Source organism: Notolepis coatsorum (genome assembly GCF_963971535.1).
Source record: "Notolepis coatsorum genome assembly, chromosome: 4".
Classification (NCBI taxonomy): Eukaryota; Metazoa; Chordata; class Actinopteri; order Aulopiformes; family Paralepididae; genus Notolepis; species Notolepis coatsorum.
In genome coordinates, this window is record NC_140168.1 from 42,815,440 (window position 1) to 42,835,343 (window position 19,904).

Genomic DNA, 19,904 nt, shown 5'->3' on the forward strand with positions numbered 1-19,904 from the left:
CTTCTCCTTGATTACCTACTGCTTAATTACCGATTAATGGAACTAATTAACCTCTAAATTAATAAAGGTCACAACAAGTCACACAAACACAGGGGGGACTGGGGTGACTAAACTAGTCCCAATCTAAATTAAACTCAAATACTTGTGTTCACATTCATATTAATAAAAGTCAATCCAGCACATCTTTCAGGCAACATTAGTTGGACAGAGAAGCTTCCTTTAGATTTTTGGTAAAACAACTGAACACTAACTTGGAGCAGCTAGTATAAACGTGACGTGACAGATGAGCTGTCGATATGGATAATTAAACTCTTAAACATTAGTCCTCTTCACTACTTGGGTGCCTGACGCACTGTTTGATATTGTGGTATATTTTCAACCATGCAACCAGTTTGTTATTTCAGCTGGAAAGCTGTAACTATAGGAGGTTTCGTCTGTTCTCTTCCCTACATTTCAGATTCCAGACAACCTAAAAGTTCAATACAAGTGTCAAGTGTACTGATTTAATGTCACAAGCACATAGCAGCACATGCAGACCTGCGCCTGCCCATTGCTAACGATTAGTGGTATACATTTTTTATAACAACGCTCTGTGAGGTCAGTGACGACTTATTTAACTTTTCTCATATTAATATTAATAAAGCCTTTCCCTCCCCTCCCCCATTCCTCTGTTTTGGCTGCAGCCTAAAAGGCCTCCTAATTGCATATAGAGTAGGATCACTTTACCCCGACGCTGCCCCGCACCACCTCTACTGCTCCTTTCTGCCGGCTGCCCGAATAACAATCTCCATTTTAAATAGGCAGGGTCAATTTCCCCGCTCGCTTCTCGCTCCACAATTTAATTGCTAAATGCATCTCCTGTTTCTCCTGTCCCATAGTAGACTCCCCTTTCCACGACCCTCCGGCTCCAACCTATACCTCCTGACCTGTACAATTCTCCCAAAATCTTTACCTCCATTCACCCCCCCCCCCCCTTTCCCTTTAGTTACCCTCGCAGCCCTGCGTGAGGAAGACGCTCATTGTTGCTTATAGGTGCTTGGAATTATGATGGTGTTAAGTCTGGGAGGTGACAGGTCCCAAGGTTCTCCTGACAGTAGAACAAAGGTGGTGGGGGTGTTTGATTCATTTGTGAACTGTGGACCGTCATTCAATTCCTGCTAAAGTATTCATAAAGGCTTTACGCACCAGGGGGAGGTCGACGCGCGTGTGCGCAAAGTGCAAGTGTATATGTTCGTGTAGCGTGTGTGTGCGCGTGCAGACTAGAGGGTATTTTGTGGGCTGCTCATTTTCCCGCTGATGATCATGAGAAGAGGGGAAGACTGGTAACAGATGACTCCTCTCATGTAACTCAAGCAATAAGGAACGTCAGAGGTGCTTATGAAGACGGAGATATGCTGCTATGAAAGGCTTTCGTGGTGTCGGCACTGGCAGGCGGTGGGGAAACCACTTCGGAAGGAGATTGACATATTTGGTAGAAGAAGAGTGGTGAGTTTGAAATTGTGTTGAAACTGTTTTTGAGTTATGTTTGAAATTCATTGCATTGCATGTGTTTCATGGGACAATAATTGGTCAATCATAAATGGTATTGCTCAAGAACCCATCTTCAGTGTATATTGTTGATTCTACTTAAACGTGTCTGTTACTGTCAGTCATTAACGACTAATACAATTGTATAATGATTTGTGCATAATTAGCTTTGCTCATGTTGCAATTGTGCTGTGTTCTTATACCTTTAAGAATTTACTATTAATTTCTACTGAAAAGTTAAATTGCTCACAACTGATCAAACGATTCTGTCTTCTTAAGAATTCTGAAAGGCTATTTTTCTGTACAGGGTTAAACAAGAGAACCAACAAACCACTACTATGGAAATAGATTTGGTTGGCTAACTGATTTCCACTCCCACAGTTCACTATCCCGGCTGGACTATAGAGTGGTGACGTTCACCCGATGAGACCTATTGTGGATCTACCATCAAGCTCCTACAATTTGTGCCAACACACGTCTTCCATAGGAAACCTCAAGAGCTTAGACGCCTAAAGTAGACCTTTGCCTTTGTCTGGCTGATTTGCTGGTCTGGCTGTACATTGCTGGAGTATATAAAAAAATAAATCTACAAAAAGATTAATAAGAAAGACTCAGTCATCATCATCATCATCATCATCATCATCATCATCATCATCATCACCACCTCCATGGACCAGGCTGGTCGTTCTGTATCAACCCAGTTTGAGGTGGATGTGGATCTGGGTTTTGCTCTCTTCTTCCTCTGTCTCCTATGCTTCTTCCTAGTGGTCACAGTGGTGCGCTGTGCCCAGACAGTCATGGACCCTTACGGCTCCATCTCAACCTCCAGCTACCAGGAGGAGCAGATCACATGAGAAGTGTACACAGCAGGGACTATATGAGAGGTGTACACAGCAGGGACTATATGAGAGGTGTACACAGCAGGCACCATATTAGGTATACACAGCAGGTACCATATGAGGTATACACAGCAGGGACTATGAGGTATACACAGCAGGGACTATGTGAGAGGTATACACAGCAGGCACTATATGAGAGGTGTACACAGCAGGCAATATAAGAGGTATACACAGCAGGCACCATATGAGGTATACACAGCAGGGACTATATGAGAGGTATACACAGCAGGCACTATATGAGAGGTATACACAGCAGGCAATATAAGAGGTATACACAGCAGGCACTATATGAGGTTTACACAGCAGGTACCTATATGGCGTGTAATATATCCCCTTTCTCTGGGCAAATAGAGTAATTACTAATGCTGACCACTAACACATCGTATTCTGAGAAGCAAATGCAATTCGGGATACCATTTAGCTGATCTGTGTGCTGTAACTTTTTTTTTCTTCATGAAAGATCGGAGGAATCTTCTGGAATGCTCATGATTGATTGCTAAATTATTCATAAACTATGAATTGCATTGATATTATATTATTTTATACCAATAAAATATTTGCATTGAGTATTTTGTGTGAAATGGCCTATTTATGTATCCCTGTAATATGTTTTTGTGTGGGTGGTTTCGTGTTCAGATAATTATGAGGTGCTGAATAAACTCTGTGGGACAGAGTTTTCAACTCAGCTTAGTAAATGGTAAATGGACTGCATTTATATAGCGCTTTTATCCGAAGCGCTTTACAATTTGTTTGAGTGAGTGATGGTTTCAGCCAGGTCAGCAAGTTAGAGCTATATTTGAAAGGTCCTTTTGAATGTCTGAAGCCATTTGCAAAACGTTCTGTTTCTGGCAAACGAGAGCCAAAAATGAAGGAGAGAAAATGCACTTTTCTGGTTATTTAATTATTAAAAGTGAATAAACAATAGCACAATGAAAAACAATTACAGGCCTGACAAAGCAAAAAGAAAACAAGAAAGCAAGAAGTCGAAGAAGAAGTAGCAGAAGTCGAACAAGAGTTAGAAGTCCAGTCGAAGTGAAGACTCCATCCTTTTATATGTCCCATAAGTGTAGGCCTATGTGTGTGTGTGTATATATGCATGCATGCGTGTAAGTGCGTGGGCCTGAGAGTGTGTGTCCAGGCCTAATTTAGGTTTGACGTGCGTGTCTGAGTTAGTAAGAATGTCTATGCACGTGCACGTGAGACCAAACGACTAGCAGCGTGTGTGTTTACCCTGTTGGAGAGATTGTGTGTAACAGGGCTGTGTTCAAGCAGACAGGACAGATGTGGGGGCGATCGAGTAAATCAGTACCTCGTCCCAACTCATCGAGTCTAATCAGATGCGATTGGGAGCAGCTGGGCGCACGCGGGGACGCACACGGAGGGAGAAGCACCGGCAGCATAAAGAGCCCGACAGCCCGTCGTTCAGTGCTTGTTCATACTGATCACTTGTGGTTCGTTTTACCAAGAAGCGTATTTACAAGTGAGGTGTCAATTAAAGAATGTATGTATGGATTATCTGAACAACTAACTAGTCTTCCTAAAACACAGTAAACCAAGTTGGCCTGTTGAGGTGATTATCTACCAAATGTGTGAACAGCTGAGTAACAGCCTCAGGAGCTTCCTGCCAGAGTGCAAATAAATTCCTGAGAGCAAGATAACACCATGTTCCTCTAAGATAAGACCAGATCGAGAGGTCAGCTGACAATAGCCAGGCGACCATCTGGATGAGGAGAGGGGGCTGAAGAGAAGATCCACTTGAAAGACTGTTTATAGAGTTTTATCCTTATACAAAATAAACACAGTGGCGATTGTAGACTTACCAAATGTCATCTAACCATATACCATTCAGAAAATACCAAACAAGGGGTATCTTTCATTCAGGTATCTCTCTCTCTCTCTCTCTCTCTCTCTCTCTCTCTCTCTCTCTCTCTCTCTCTCTCGCTCGCTCTCCCTCTCCCTCTCCATATTAATATCTGTATTACTTATCTGACACACACACAACACACACACACACACACACACACACACACCCACACACACACACACACAGCCTCGCCTTTCAGGTGGAGTTGTAGTACCTCCGCCTGGTCTTCGGCCGGCACCTAGCTCGCTCGGAAGTGCGACTTCATTGCCCGGATCCAGTCCTCTATTGACAGCTCTCCCCTCTCTCCCCCCCCCCCCCGTTGGACGTATACCGTCGGGGGGGTCGCTTGGGGTTCACGAGCGTGTCTCTCAAGGACGGCCTTGGCTAAGGCGAGGGTTTCTCGCTGGTCGATCCGGGCCTGCTCCAGGTACGCCGCCTGTCGGTCCAGGAGGCCTGCCTGGTCGTGGAACCGACACCTCAGGGCCTCCACTTGGGCGGCCAATTCTCGCATTGTCTCTTTCTTCTTCTTTTACCTCGGGGGAGGCGTGCTGGGCGCTTTGTCGCTCCTCTGGGAGCGCCTCTTCTTTCGCCGCCATTTCCGGTGCGGCACGGGTCCGTTCTTCGGACATCGTGGGTCTCTCTCTCGGTCAATCAAGGAAGTGAGTTAGGATGTTGATCCTGTTCGTGACGCCAAATGTAGCAGGGTGGATTATCCCTGCTTTATGGGAGTGGATGTACACGGCCACCTGGTAGTGGGAACACAGCAGAGCTGGGTCCAGCTGGGTCCCCGACTGTAGGCCAGGAATGTTGAAGTGGAGGTCGAGCAGCGGGAGTGGATGGGGCCTAGGATTCACTAATCTAGGAATGGTGCGCTGGTCCTTCTTGCCCTCCAGGGCGATCAACAGCAGCTCCCCACACACCCACACTTCCCCCAATACTTCCTGGGCCCTCCCACACCCAATGACAGTAAAGATGGATGATATATTCGCTCCCCAAAGCAGTACCCTTCCCGAATGATGATTGGAGACCTTTTTTATTTATCCTTTATTTATCCAGGAATGTCCCATTGAGATACAAGATCTCTTCTTCCAGGGAGTCCTTTCACAATGAACTATAGGCAGGGGGTGGGGAAAGGGTTAAATTGTAATAAACATTACCCGGAAGGAAAGGGTTAGGTAAGATGCACATTAACAGACACGCACACAGTGGTCCCATTTACTTCTCCTTTACTTTAAGTCTGATTCACGTTACAACTTATCACACATCTATGAAAGTTATTTCCACACTGGGCACCTAGTGCTCTCGCTCTATACTACAGACTCACGTTATTCCCACACTGGGCTAGACACAGTAATAACCTCTTCCCTTTAAGGGTTATCTACTGCTCCGCTTCTCCGTAGGTGGGGGAGAGAGGGGAGGAAGAGGGAGAGGGATAAAGGAGTTCAATGGGATTTGTATAAAAGAACACACGTTATTATTACACTCAAACCAAATGACAGTGGGCCCACGTTACAAATAAAAGTCCTATCTATAGCCGGCTTTTCCCCAAAATAATAAATGGTCGGGGCGCCCCTAGACACTGTTATCAGCGTCAGTTCAAAGCACTGTTTTCTCTTCGCCCTTAGAGAGCCTGCGCCGCCCAGTGGCGAATGTCTACCGATAAAGCTTCAGCACTCGGAGCGCTTGCTGTACTTATCCAAATGGCGGACCCGCTCTCACCACCAACCGTCCGTGTGGCGAGATGGCCATCGTGAGGTCCCGTGATAGCAGGCAGCGGGGCTGGGTAGACGTTGGGCAGGTGACTGCTGGGGTAACGGCTTGGAGGGGCTGGAGGAGCGTGCAGTGCAGTGACGTCCGCTGCTGGACTGAAGGGGGTGGGGCAACACACGGGCTAAAACTGGGCCCTAGGCCTAACTGAAGCTAAGCTGTGGGCTACGGCGACCCCCTGTCTCGACGCCTATACTTCAGCTAAAACGCAATGTGGGCAACATCTACCACACTCTTCGGTAGTAGCTCGTCTGCTTCTTAGTTCACAATGTCACAGTGTCATGGAGAGGGACTCTGTCGACGGGTGTCCCCCAGGGCTCGGTCCTAGGACCCCTTCTCTTCTCCCTCTACACTAAATCACTGGGTAACATTATCACATCTCATGGCTTCTCATATCATTGTTATGCCGATGATACTCAACTCTTCCTCTCCTTCCTTCCCTCAGATATCCACGTCTCTGAGCGGATCTCGGCCTGTCTGTCCGACATCTCCGCCTGGATGACGACCAACCACCTCAAACTGAACCTAAGCAAAACAGAATTGCTCCACCTGCCGGCCAAATCCTCCCCCCTGACCGACCTCTCCATCACAGTCGAGAATGCAGCTGTGACCGCGTCCCCGACCGCCAAGAACCTTGGTGTTGTCCTCGACGACCAGTTGAACTTCTCTGCTCACATCGCAGCGACAACCAGAACCTGCAGATTCCTCCTGAGCAACGTCAGAAGGATCCGCCCCTTCCTGACAAAAGAAGCCACCCAACTACTCGTCCAATCAACAGTCATCTCCCGCCTCGACTACTGCAACGCACTGCTAGCTGGCCTCCCGGCTACTGCCACCAAGCCTCTTCAACTCATTCAAAACGCAGCGGCCCGCCTGATCTCAAACCTACCGAAGTCGGCCCATGTCACCCCACTTCTTAGGGACCTGCACTGGCTCCCTATTGCTGCACGTATCCGCTTCAAGGCCCTCGACCTAGCATACCGTGCGGCAAAGGGAACCGCTCCCGCCTACCTCCGGTCAATGGTCTCTAACTACACACCCTCAAGACCCCTACGCTCTGCATCTTCTGGCCGCCTCAGACCTACTCCTATCCAAGCTCCCGGAGGGTCATCAAAGAGAAGCCGCCTATTCTCAGTCCTTGCCCCACAATGGTGGAATGAACTACCCATCCCAGTTAGGACCAGACCACGTGAGCGGATCGGCGCGGCCGAGAAATCCGCTCTTCGCTCTTTAAAGCTTGGTCCGCTCCGCTAATCACTCATGTTGACCCCGCCCCCAAGTCGCTCTCCGCTCGCTCCCCGCTCACCTTGAATCGAGCGCTCCCCGCTCCCCGCGCCAGATCGCTCGGCAGTTTTTTTTCTTCTTTTTTTGGAGCATGGTGTAAATGAGCTCAAACTACAACAGTCTACACCCCCTGGGCCCCTTAACAATTGTTTGTATTGAGCCGCATTGTAATTGTAGCCATTCTGCAATGTTAAATAACGTTGTTTATCCATTCACTATCTCTATTAAGCGATGATAGGCTAGCCGAGCCACAATGCTATGGTCGCTGCCATTAACGTTAGCATGTAAGCTAACGTCAACAACAATGGTGTCGATATACTTTTTCTAACTGGAGTGAGTGTGGGCGTCTCTACAGTGACAAAGCCTGAACGAACAGCCTATCACAGGTTCACCCTTCTCATTGGTTGAAAATGGCCTTCATGTTTGTACATCGCCATCTGTTGCTTTGGCATTGTACTGCATGTATATATTACATCAGTGTTAAACCACTGTGAGCGGCCTGGAGTGGATTGGAGCGGAGGAGAACTCTCGCTCCGGACGTCGCGCCGACTCATTTTAAAACCCACTCCTCGCTCACGTCAAAACCGGCCGCTCCGCGCCCCGCGCCGCTCACGCTCCGATCCGCTCACATGCACTGGTTAGGACAGCCGAATCCCGTCCAATCTTTCGCCGTCGACTAAAGACTCACTTATTCAACCATTATCTGAAATGATAAAAAAAAATTAAATAAAATCTAACCCTGACTAACCTTACTGTCATGCACTTGTCCTAATAAACTAACCTACACTGTAACACGCAACACTTTGATAAACATTGTTACTCAGCTGATAGAGTTGTACCCTTCTTGCTGTCTTGTCGTACAGAACTTGTAAGTCGCTTTAGATAAAAACGTCAGCTAAATGACTAAATGTAAATGTCTCTTCCACATTGACTAAAAGCTAAGCTATCGCATACTCATTACTAACCCCCTTCGTAACTGGGTGTATATCTCGCGTGCTGATCTCCGGAGCTCCAGCTCCGTACGTCCTCTTCCCTCCGTGGAAAACGCTGAAGAGGAAGTGCCTCCGTCGGCGCCTCGCCCTGAGCCCATCCTTCTTCACCTGTATCTCCCTGCCCAACGTCGTCACCAGCTCCCCCTGGTGGCACCTGTATCCTGTCCCACTATGAAGTGTCAATGTTAGGATAGGAAGGATCAAAGAGAGGTAGCAAGTTAAGTGTCAATGTTAGGGTAGGGAGGATCAAGAGTGGTCAGCCGGTTACACAACGTCCTCGCGAACACAGGGAATGCAAGGAATTAGCGTTAGACACATTGAATTATTGTCAGACATATTCAGGTGTCTACACATAGATATTACTTTTTACATTTCCGCTTATTTCAAGTATGTGTACATAGGTATATATTTCCTACATGCATAAAGATATTCACATCCAGGTTTTTCTATTAGGTTAAGCAACTGTCTGACTGCTAGCATGTCAAATTTGAAAGCTCTTGGAGCTTGTATTATTAATCTACATGAGTTTATATGTCTCAACTCCCATACGGCCAGGATATATTTTTATTCTTTTTTCCTTTGGGGGTGTATAACAATATCTATCAATTTAACAAGTTTTTGCATAAAATATTTTTATACAAGAATCCATTTTATATATGGGAGACCTTAGAGATGAGGAAAAACATGCTTGTGTTTTGTTCTACCTCCGGTAGGGGTATCTCAAAAACGAAAGCCCTTTTTGACAGTTTGTCACAGCACTATTAAGGGTGTTTTGTAATGTGTTCCAGTCAGATGCAGCAGCAAATCGGAAAGCGTTGTGTCCAGAAACCGTGCAGGCTTTGGGGATGGTGAGTTTGATGAAGTTGCTGGACCTTAGGCTGTAGTTAGAAGTGGAGACGTGCAGAAGGGTGGAGAGGTAGAGAGGTGTTTTACCAAGTATGGTTTTGTAAATTATTTGAAGCCAGTGAAGAAGCCTTCTGGTGTGAAGATATGTCCAGTCCACCAGGTTATAAAGGTCACAATGGTGAGTGGTGAAGGGTGCACTAGTGGCAAAACGGATGGCGGAATGATGGAGTATGTCGAGTTTTCTGTAACTACTCTGCATTGTATATTGTACATGTATATTGAAAATGTTTGTCTTGTTTACACTTGTTTAAGTACTTGACTTTCTATTTTATACTTATTATACTTATTTTATAATTATCTATTTTTTACCTAGCACACTCTCAGGAGCAAAACAGAAAGAAGCATTTCATACAAAAGTATCCTGTATTTCTGTATGACAACTAATAAAGAAACTTGAACTTGAACTTGAGTTTTTGGATGTGACCAGATACTGGAGACAACTGGAGACAACTGGGAGTCATAAAACAGAAGGTGATGTAAGATAAGCTATATTGGGCCTACTTCAAAATAAATTTGTTTTCCCCCCGTACACACAATGAAGATTCTTGGTCCCCCTCCTTTCTTTTGATGAAGACGAGTGGTAAAGGAGGGGCTCGAGCATGGAGGGCTTATAAGGAGCCACGAAGGGACTGCAGATCAGATCACTACCTGCCAAAAACCAACGGAAGGACGACAGAATCGAGACATTCTTTGAACTTTGAAATTATATTGACGGATCCCACTCTGAACCCTGTCTTTAGATATTAATGAGACCATTTTGATTGCAAACACTTCCTTTTTGTAACCCCCTATATTTTTTATAATAAATTGGAGAAACCTTTTGCATTAAGACGTCTTCAGACAATCAGTTGTTTTTACACACTCCGACACCTTGTTCCAGACAGCAGGACCTCAGACATCACCCATTGATTGATTGATTGATTGAATATTTTATTAACAGATTGCAGAATGGGTACAATACAGTACAGCTCAATACACACAATTGTTAAGGGAATGCAGACCAGAGAAAGACTTTCGTCTTGTTTACATCAGGGTCCCCCATTTTCAATTCATCATAACATATATGACATACATGACATACAGATAGACAGTACTGCTACATCTATACATTTATGACATACCAGATTTACGAATACAGTACTGTTTTTGATACAAGAAGAGTCTAAAAAATAGAGTATATACATTTGATGAAGAAACTGTACATTGGAGGAGGTTGGTAGGAGGGGTGGAGGGGGGGTTGGGTAGGTGGGGGGGGGGGGGGGGGGGGAAAACTGTACATTGTAGGTGGTGGGGTGGGGGGGTAATCAGAAATTATACTTCACAAGTCAGCATTCTTATTCCTCGTGTCTTTGACTAACCCGGTTTTGTTACTTTGTTTTCCCAGTGTTTTGATTCGTCTGTTTCTTTTGCTAACCGGTGTTGTCTTCTTCTCTCTCCTGCGCTCGGATTAACACCGTCTCGCTCCCTGCGTGCTCTCGCTCTTCCACTGGCGTCTCGGGATGCACAGATAGACTTTGAACTTGGACATTTCCCCCACCCACAGTAATCGGACTGGTTAGTACACGCAAACGAACAACAGCCTGACACATTTACATATTACACCACATTAGCTTTACATGTTAGACACACGCATAGGTTATTCTGTACGATTTTTCACGGTAAAGTCACAATAAATTACTGGCAATATTTTACACAACTTTTACAGTAAGGTTTACAACTATTTACTGTGAATGGCTTCACAGCAAGCGTGTTGTAATTTCACAGCACTGGTAGTACAATACATTGTTCTTGTTGTAATTTCACAACTTCGAACTGTAAGAAATTACTGTGATATCACATTATAATTTTTTTTATCTACTTTTTCTCCCCATTTTTCAATTTTTTCTCCCTTCCCCAATTTCGTATTGTCCAATTCTACCCTCCCCTGTCTCGAATGTTGTTAGGCCATGCCTCCCACAAGCCGGCTGCAATGTGGACGAAGCCTTGCATCACGTGTCCCCTCCGGTACTCGAGGAGGCAGCCGTCGCATCTTTTCACCTGCACAGCGCGATCTCTCAGCGGCGAGGGTCTGCGTGGGAGGGACACGCCGCCCCCGTCGCTTCCTGATTCTACTGCACAGGCGCACCAACCGACCTGTAGGAGTCGCTGTCCACAACGTCCGATCCCCACCCACCAGCTTCCCACCCCCTAATACTGCCAATTGTATTAGTATGAACGACCAGCCAAGCTGGTAGCAATGCCGAGAGCTGGGCTCGAACCCAGCATCTCCTGCGTTGGTGGCGAGTGCCTTGCCCACTGCGCCACCTAGCCGCCCTGATATCACATTATTTTGTTGTATATATATTACACAATTTACTGTGACTTCACAACATCAAATTGTAACAAATTTACTGTAATATCAGATTATTTTGTTGTATTTATATTACAACAAGTTACTGTGACTTCACAACTTCTAATTGTAAGAAATTACTGTGATATCACAATATGTTGTTGTATATATATTACAACAATGTACTGTGACTTCACAACATCAAATTGTAAGAAATTACTGTGATATCACATTATTTTGTTGTATATATATTACAACAATTTACTGTGTATTTACAATAGCCTATGTGTATTTTTGTAGTCCAGCTCCAGTATACTTCCTGAAGCTCACACTTTGGTTTCCTGTCGTGATTAATCACGTCATCATATAGTATTTGACATGAAACTATTGTATGAGCTTCCTCCAGAAGTATACTGGAGCTGGGGACTATACAGTTATGCATGTCTATCATTGTAAATTGACAGTTATTTTGCCAAATTATTTATAATTATATAATATAATAATTATTATTTTTCAATAATTTTGTTGGGAAGTCTTTTGCATTACTTTTCAGACTTGCCAACAAAATAATTGAATAATAATAATTATTATATTATATAATTAATAATTTGGCAAAATAACTGTCAATTTACAATGATAGACATGCTATAGTCCCCAGCTCCAGTATACTTCTGGAGGAAGCTCATACAATAGTTTCACGTCAAATACTATTGGATGACGTGATTAACAGGAAACCAAAGTGTGAGCTTCTGCCAGGAAGTATACTGGAGCTGGACTACAAAAATGCACGTAGGCTATTGTACATTAAAAACAACAGTCCAAACGCACAAATGAGGTAAGCCATGAATGGCATTTATTGTCAAAAGACAGAATTATATTACAAATAATTATATTCTTGAAATGGTAAATGGCTGTTTTTTATTCTTATTTTTTTTTTTTTACAATTTGTGCACATTTTACCCATTCACATTCCATAGGAAAATCCCATATTAACTCTGAAGAACTGGTCCTCTGCGAAACGCTCGTTGTACAAGTATCGCAGATACATTTCAAAGGTACTCACAGTTGCACGAGGGTTTCGGACAGAGAAACGCAATTGTTTGAAAGCTCTGCGTTGCTAATAAACATTTTAAATATTCTTTTATAAACTGCTGGTCAACACTGCTCAAAACGGCTTTAGCTGACTGATGCGCCTTGTACAACGAGCGTTTCGCCAGTTCTTCAGAGTTAATTATGGGATTGTATTGTCAAAAGACAGAATTATATTACAAAGAATTATATTCTTATTCTTGAAATGGTAAATGGCTGTTTTTTTTTTTTTTTTTTTTTTTTTTTTACAATTTGTGCACATTTTACCCATAGGAAAATCCCATATTAACTCTGAAGAATTGGTCCTCTGCGAAACGCTCATTGTACAAGTATCGCAGAGAAAATTCAAAGGTACTCACAGTTGCACAAGGGTTTCGGACAGAGAAACGCAATGGTTTGAAAGCTTGGCGTTGCTAATAAACATTTTAAATATTATTTTATAAACTGCTGATCAACACTGCTCAAAACGGCTTTAGCTGACTGATGCGCCTTGTACAACGAGCGTTTCGCCAGTTCTTCAGAGTTTATTATGGGATTTTATTGTCAAAAGACAGAATTATATTACAAAGAATTATATTCTTATTCTTGAAATGGTAAATGGCTGTTTTTTTTTTTTTTTTTTTTTTTTTTACACAATTTGTGCACATTTTAACCATAGGAAAATCCCATATTTTAGCTGACTGATGTTCTTCAGAGTTAATTATGGGTGTTGTGAAGGATCAGATTAAACCGAATATGTATATTTATTTATATATATATATTTAATTGTATTTGTATATCGTTTGATATCCCCTGTATATTCCTTGTACAATATGCATTGAATATCCCCGTTTCTACTAAACAGCCCATAATAGTTTCATTCTACCATTGGACGAGAACCTGGCGCCAGGTTGCCATACCCCTAGGTCCAAGTTCAATCGTGCCGCCTAACATGTCGAGGCAACCCCCGGTTCCGCGCAGTAATATGCCGGGCGAAATACGAATGGTACTATTTGTTCATAGCGCATATATATATGGCGCTTGTAAAGTAGAACTTTCTTTTAGTCCAGTTCTTTACCCTCCAACAGAGTGACAGACGCAAAAGCCTCCCCACGACGCACGTGCGGTGTAGTAAGGCCTACTTGGCCCAGAATAGGCATTGAGATATCGTGTAGATTAATAGTTGGATGGTCATAGTTTGGCACCATACCGTCGAGTTGGACGTATTCTATTAAGCTAATAATAGTCTATTTATGTATGGTGCATCGTTCGGTTAGAGTTCTACAGTTATCAGTACCCCCATCGTTCCTGACGTTATCTGGACGCTTAACCAGGCTGGTCAGACCCCTAGTGGTGATTGCATCCGAGGAGCTCCGGGCCAAGAGCGACTGGACCTGTATATTGGATTACTCTACCCAGACGACGGCGAGCCTTCCACGGCTTGGATTATGCTTTGTGTGCTTTGATTATTCCATGGATAAAGGCCAACACTGCCGAGTGTTGGAATTACCCCCCGGAGAGGACTCCAGGTGAGACGGCGCTCTACACGTGAGGTCGCCTCACGTCTCTCCGTTGTGGACCGGCAGATACCGTTCCACAGAGGGTCCAGCTGTATTCGTCTGCGGCCCGAGGTTCTGTGGGCACCGTGTCCAAGACTTTGGATTCTCCCAAGACACCGTCGGCCAGATGGGATACCGCCAGCGGCTTCTCTAACCCCCCCCTCCTACTGTCTTACAACCAGCGGGACCCCCCCCCCCCTTAGTGTATCCAGCTATAATCATTTAAGTACCTTCGCTATCGTTTCCTAAATATTCCAGGTTGTATACTTACTCCCTGCGCAACCAGAGATTGGACATTCAATGTTGATTTACCTACGAATACTCATTTGCCATAAAAGTGCATATTCCATATTTCAAATCATAAATGTAATTAAGTGATCGTTGTATACACCCTTTGCTGTATTAAACTTTCGATTTGGTACATTTGTGTTGGTTCGTTTCATCAGGTGGGAAAGTGTTCATCATACTTATATCTTGTACTGGGTGGCCAGAAGTTAAAGTACATGAGGTAGTGGTATTAAATATCATATCTAACAATACAGTCAGGGAATTGTACCCCTCAGTTACAATTGGTCCTTCGAGCCGGATGGTAACTAGTGTAATATTAATATAGTGTTATTAATATCGAAATGGCCTATGATGAACACTCCACGAAACGATCCTCCTAACCTAGAACGCCCGCGGCGCAGACGACAGACACCTCAGTACTTAGAGGCTTACACTGTCAGTCAACTACCTAGTCTTCGACAAACGGTAAACGTGGTAAAAGTAGAAAGTAAAATTATGTCTGACCTTAACGAACAGGTTTCCCCGACCACAGAGGCCCTAGTAGGTTCTAATGTAACTGACCAAGCCCACGGTGGGGACCAGGAGGGAATTGACATGCCTTTACCCCCCGCCACTACTAAAGAAGTAGTCCCCGACAAGCCCCGGGAGGAAGACAACCCTACAGAGAGAGAACTCTGCACGGAGGAAGAGGAGGAGAGCGCCGAGGAACTAGAGCTCCAGGACTCCCCAACGAGTACCCCCAGGAGCGGCTCACGCAGGAGCGGCTCACCTCCACTACCGCCTTCCCCCAGCGAAGCGGAGAGGACACTACAACAGGCGTTCCTCGTCAGCCTGACAGCCTCCGCCGAGCGCGATCGGCTCCAAGCACAGATGCTTGGCGAGCGCGAACACCTCCAAGCGCAGCAACGGTGCGAAGAACAGCGCACACGTCTGGAGATGAGACGCTTCCAGATGGAAGAGAATATGGCAAGAGACCGGGCCGACGCCCAGCGCGCCGCTGCCGGTGCCCAAAGAGAAACAGAGCGCGCCGCCGCCGACGCCCAGCGCGCCGCTGCCGGTGCCCAAAGAGAAGCAGAGCGCGCCGCCGCCGACGCCCAGCGCGCCGCTGCCGATGCCCAAAGAGACGCAGAGCGCGACAGGATACAAGCCGAGCGCGACAAGCAACAAGCGCAGCTAATAGAGCAGCTGATCAAAAGGACAACTCCCTCTCCCTCCGCCAGGGGCTCAAGGAACTCGTCGAGACAACAGTCAAGAGCAGCGTCACCACAACGAGCAAGCGACCCTGAACTTGACCAACAGACCGAGTCTAGACCCCCCGCAGACCCCCTTCCCATACCGGTCCAAGCGAGACCCAGCTACAAGGAAGGAGCGGCATACACTGCGGAGAAGCTAAATAAACGATTACAGGATCTGGAAGATTTGATAGAGGAAGAAGAGGGAGAAGAGGAGAACCAAGCCCGACGACAGCACAGTACTCCACCGGACCAGGAGGTCCCATACAGTCCAGGCTATACCCCCGCGGCGCTGCGCTACAGACCCCCGACTCTATTCACGGGTGAGCACGACGCACGACCAGCCCCGAGGAACAGTACCTGGACCAGCGGGCCATGGTACCCTGCCAGTACCAGCCCACAGCGAGGCGCAAGAGGGGACTCGCCCAGGAGGTCTCTCCCCCAACGCTCGCCGATGTATCAGCCATCCACGGCGTCATACAACGCCACGCCGTCATTCCCAGACTTCGCTTATGAGAGTCGAGCACAGTACACGGAGCTCCGGATGTGCTTAGAGACAATGATGGTGGAGGTCGCTGATGAACGCCACAAGTATGCAATATTATTGAAGCACCTGAAAGTACCGCGAGCGCACAATATAGCGCTAGCCTATGCTACCTCCTCGACCCCATACACAGCGGCCCTTGCAGCGCTGGATCAGAGATATGGACGTATATGGGATTACGTAATCCAGGAGATAAGGCATATTGACCGCCTACCCCCAGCCACAGACAATCGCTCACTAGACAACCTGTCAATCAAAGTGCAGTCCCTGGTGGGGATGCTGGGAGCTCAACGGGAGAAGGGCATGCATGAGCTGTACGCCAACTCTAACGTTGAGAGGATTTTGGAGAAGCTGCCACCCGCAAGACAGGAGCGCTTTCGGCGGCAGAGGGACTACCGAGATCCCGACGGCCCCGAGCCATCCCTCCTTGATCTGGCCGACTTCCTGGCGAGAGAGGTCAGCAGCTTACGACTGGACACCTTCGGGCGGAGCACGCCAAGCTCCAGAGAGGGACCCAGGAGAATAAGTGATGGAAGAAGATCGGTGACTGTCATGCACCAATCAGAGTCAGTACCGAGCAGTAAGAGTCACAGCACCCCCTCGAGAAAGGAGAAGTGGAAGATAGCGTGTCCCTACTGTGAGAAAGAACACTGGCTGTCACAATGTGACTCATTCACAAAGATGAATGCAGAAGAAGTGAGCCAATGGATAAAGTCCAACCGGCGCTGTTATCGATGTGCGCGGCCCCACATGGCAGCCGAATGCCGCCTAAAGAAAAGGTGCAGCCGGTGCGATGGAGCCCATCTAGATATACTACACGATAGTAACGGAAGACGGCCTATACCTGCACCACGGAGCGGCACCAAGGCAAGTGTCATGTACATTGACCCCGCCAGCAGCAACGGAGCGCAAGTGCTCTTAAAGGTAGTCCGAGTGACATTGAGCTACCAGGATAAAGTCATGGACACTTACGCCGTCCTTGATGACGGGTCAGAGAAGACCCTTCTGCTCGCCTCCGCTGCGACTCAGCTGGGACTGCGGGGGAGCAAGAACGAAATGACGATTCGGACAATAAGAAGAGATTTAAAGACGATAAAGGGCGAGAATGTCTCCTTCACTATCGCAGCCAACGGGCAGCCAGAGCGACGGTACAAGATCACAAATGCTTTCACCAGCCAAGAAATAGGACTATCGCAGTACACCTACCCTGTCACCAAGTTGATGGATAAATATGTGCACCTGCGCCAATTACCTATCCCGCTCATAGACGGCGCTACCCCGACCCTGTTGATAGGCTCCGACCATGCAGAACTCATAGTCCCGATTGACCGGGTCCATACAGGCCCCCGAGGCTGTCCTGCAGCAGTCGAGACCCGCCTAGGATGGACATTGCAAGGCCCCCTCGCTAAATCTCTCAACCGAACAGCAGCCACTAGCTGCTTCCACTCCAGAACGACAGAAGAAGACACCACTCTCCTGCAGCATGTCGAGAGGCTATGGACCCTAGAGACAATGCCCTTTAAGAACGAAAAGAAAGACATTCGCTCTAAAGAAGACATTTACGCCATCAACCTACTCGAGCAGGGGACAAAGAGAGTCACAGTTGGCGGAGTGATGAGATACGCAACTCCACTCCTGAGGCGAGAGGGAATGCCCACCTTTCACGCAAAGAAAGACGCCACGGAGCGCTATCTACTGAACACAGAGCGGCGCCTAGCAAAAGACCCCGTTCAAGAGAGTGTGTACCGAGCTGAGATTTTTTTAGGCCTTATTTGACATTTTTGAGCTTGGTATACAGCAGATTTAGATTCAGCACCCCTTAATACCCCTAGAAATGTTGTGTACCAAAAATAAACACGAAATGCCTTCAGCACTTTATACAAGCACATTTTCTGAAATTCTGCCTAGTCTAGTCTGGGAGTGCTTGCATTCTTTAATTTTTTATTTTTTTTGCATTCATCTAAAAATGTTTGGACCTTATGGTGTTCTTGTTCTGTTCTTGACTTATTGTTATGTTTTCTTCTTGACTTGTTTAAAGAAGACCTGTACGGCCCATGGGGACATTAACGTGTGTTGTCGGGCCTTATAAATAAATTTGATTTGATTTGATTTAGATGGAATGGAGACATGCCAGCTCAGGATATTATTTATAAGCGTCATATGTGTGCCGTATCACTAACTGGACTTGATGGGAGTGCGAGAGACGCAAAGCCTTCTGTCAGATTTCCCCCCTCGATGCAAAGGAACACATAAGCTCATCCCTGAACCAGGGTTTCCCATTAATTACCTAGACGGCCCACCACAGTCTAATTAGTCCCGCCACAGTTGTATAATGAACCAAACATTTCTTTTTTATAAAGAAAACAAAATTTCAAAAAAAATTATGTATTTATTTATTTTTTATTTTTTTTACTATTTTTTTTAAATATAAAGTTTGCCAATAGGGATGTATCAGTAGCATTGGCAGTGGTAGTAGTCGTAATAGTAATCCACTATATCTTTTTATTTTCAAAAAAATAAACCAGTTCAACACAGGTAACCACTTTTGCTTCATTTCTTTGATGGCTCAAATGTATGCTCTAGTCCAGGGGTTCCCAAACTTTTCAGGCCATGACCCCCGAAATAACAGTGTCAGAGAGCCGCGACCCCCACTATTATTTTTTAAATGTTTAATTTTAATTTTAATTTTATAAATGGAAATGTATGGTTGAAACATGCAAACGTTCAAACGCACAAACACTAATAAGTATTGGAGGGTTTTAACCAGGGCCGGACTGGGGAAATCATTCAGGCCAGGAAATATAGTGCGAAATATAGCCCCAGTCAGGCCACTTTTTAAGCGGGGGTCTGGGGCATGGGCGTATTTAGGCCCCGTTTAGACGAGCGTTTTGTGAACAGAAACCGCAAAAGTCATCTTGCGGTTTCACTTTTAATTTTACGTTTAGACGAGCGTTTTGGAGTGGAATTCTCCGTGCAGACGACGCTGTAACGACGGAGACCCGCTGTCACACGATTGGCGCATATGTCACATGACGTGCTGTGAAGACCCGCCCTACTCTGCCTCTGATTCGCAGACTGTGGATGGGGAATGTGATTGCACCAAAGCAGAGTCACTCACAGACAGTGGGTCCACTCACGGTCTCACGCCGCGGGACAGATTCTTGTGTATTTAACCCTTTCACTGCCACACCACAGCCGGTTGTGTGATAGTAAAGGGGTAACCTTCTGTCGTGTGGCAGTGAAAGGGTTAAAAGTACTGCCAATGTAGCCTTCAGGTGATCTCCGTTGATATAAGTCAGACATACTTGCTTTGTTTACGTCTCGGCTACTGGCGCATACCTGCTACCTGTGACGTAAGCAGTACGCGCGACCAGAGCCGTGACAACCCGTTCGTCATCGTTTTAACAGATTTATACGTTTTGATAGTTTAGACGAGATCGCAAAGCTTTTGCGTTTCTAGGAATTCCACCCTGGAAGGTAGTCTCACTTTTTTGCGGTTTCACCCCGTAAAAACGCCGTTTCCGTATAAACGAAAGGCACATCCGCAAAAATATCTTTGTGGATTCACCTGCTAGCGTTTCCGTCTAAACGGGGCCTTAGACTACTATCAGTAGGGCACGTGCCCTACTGATGATCATCTGTGCC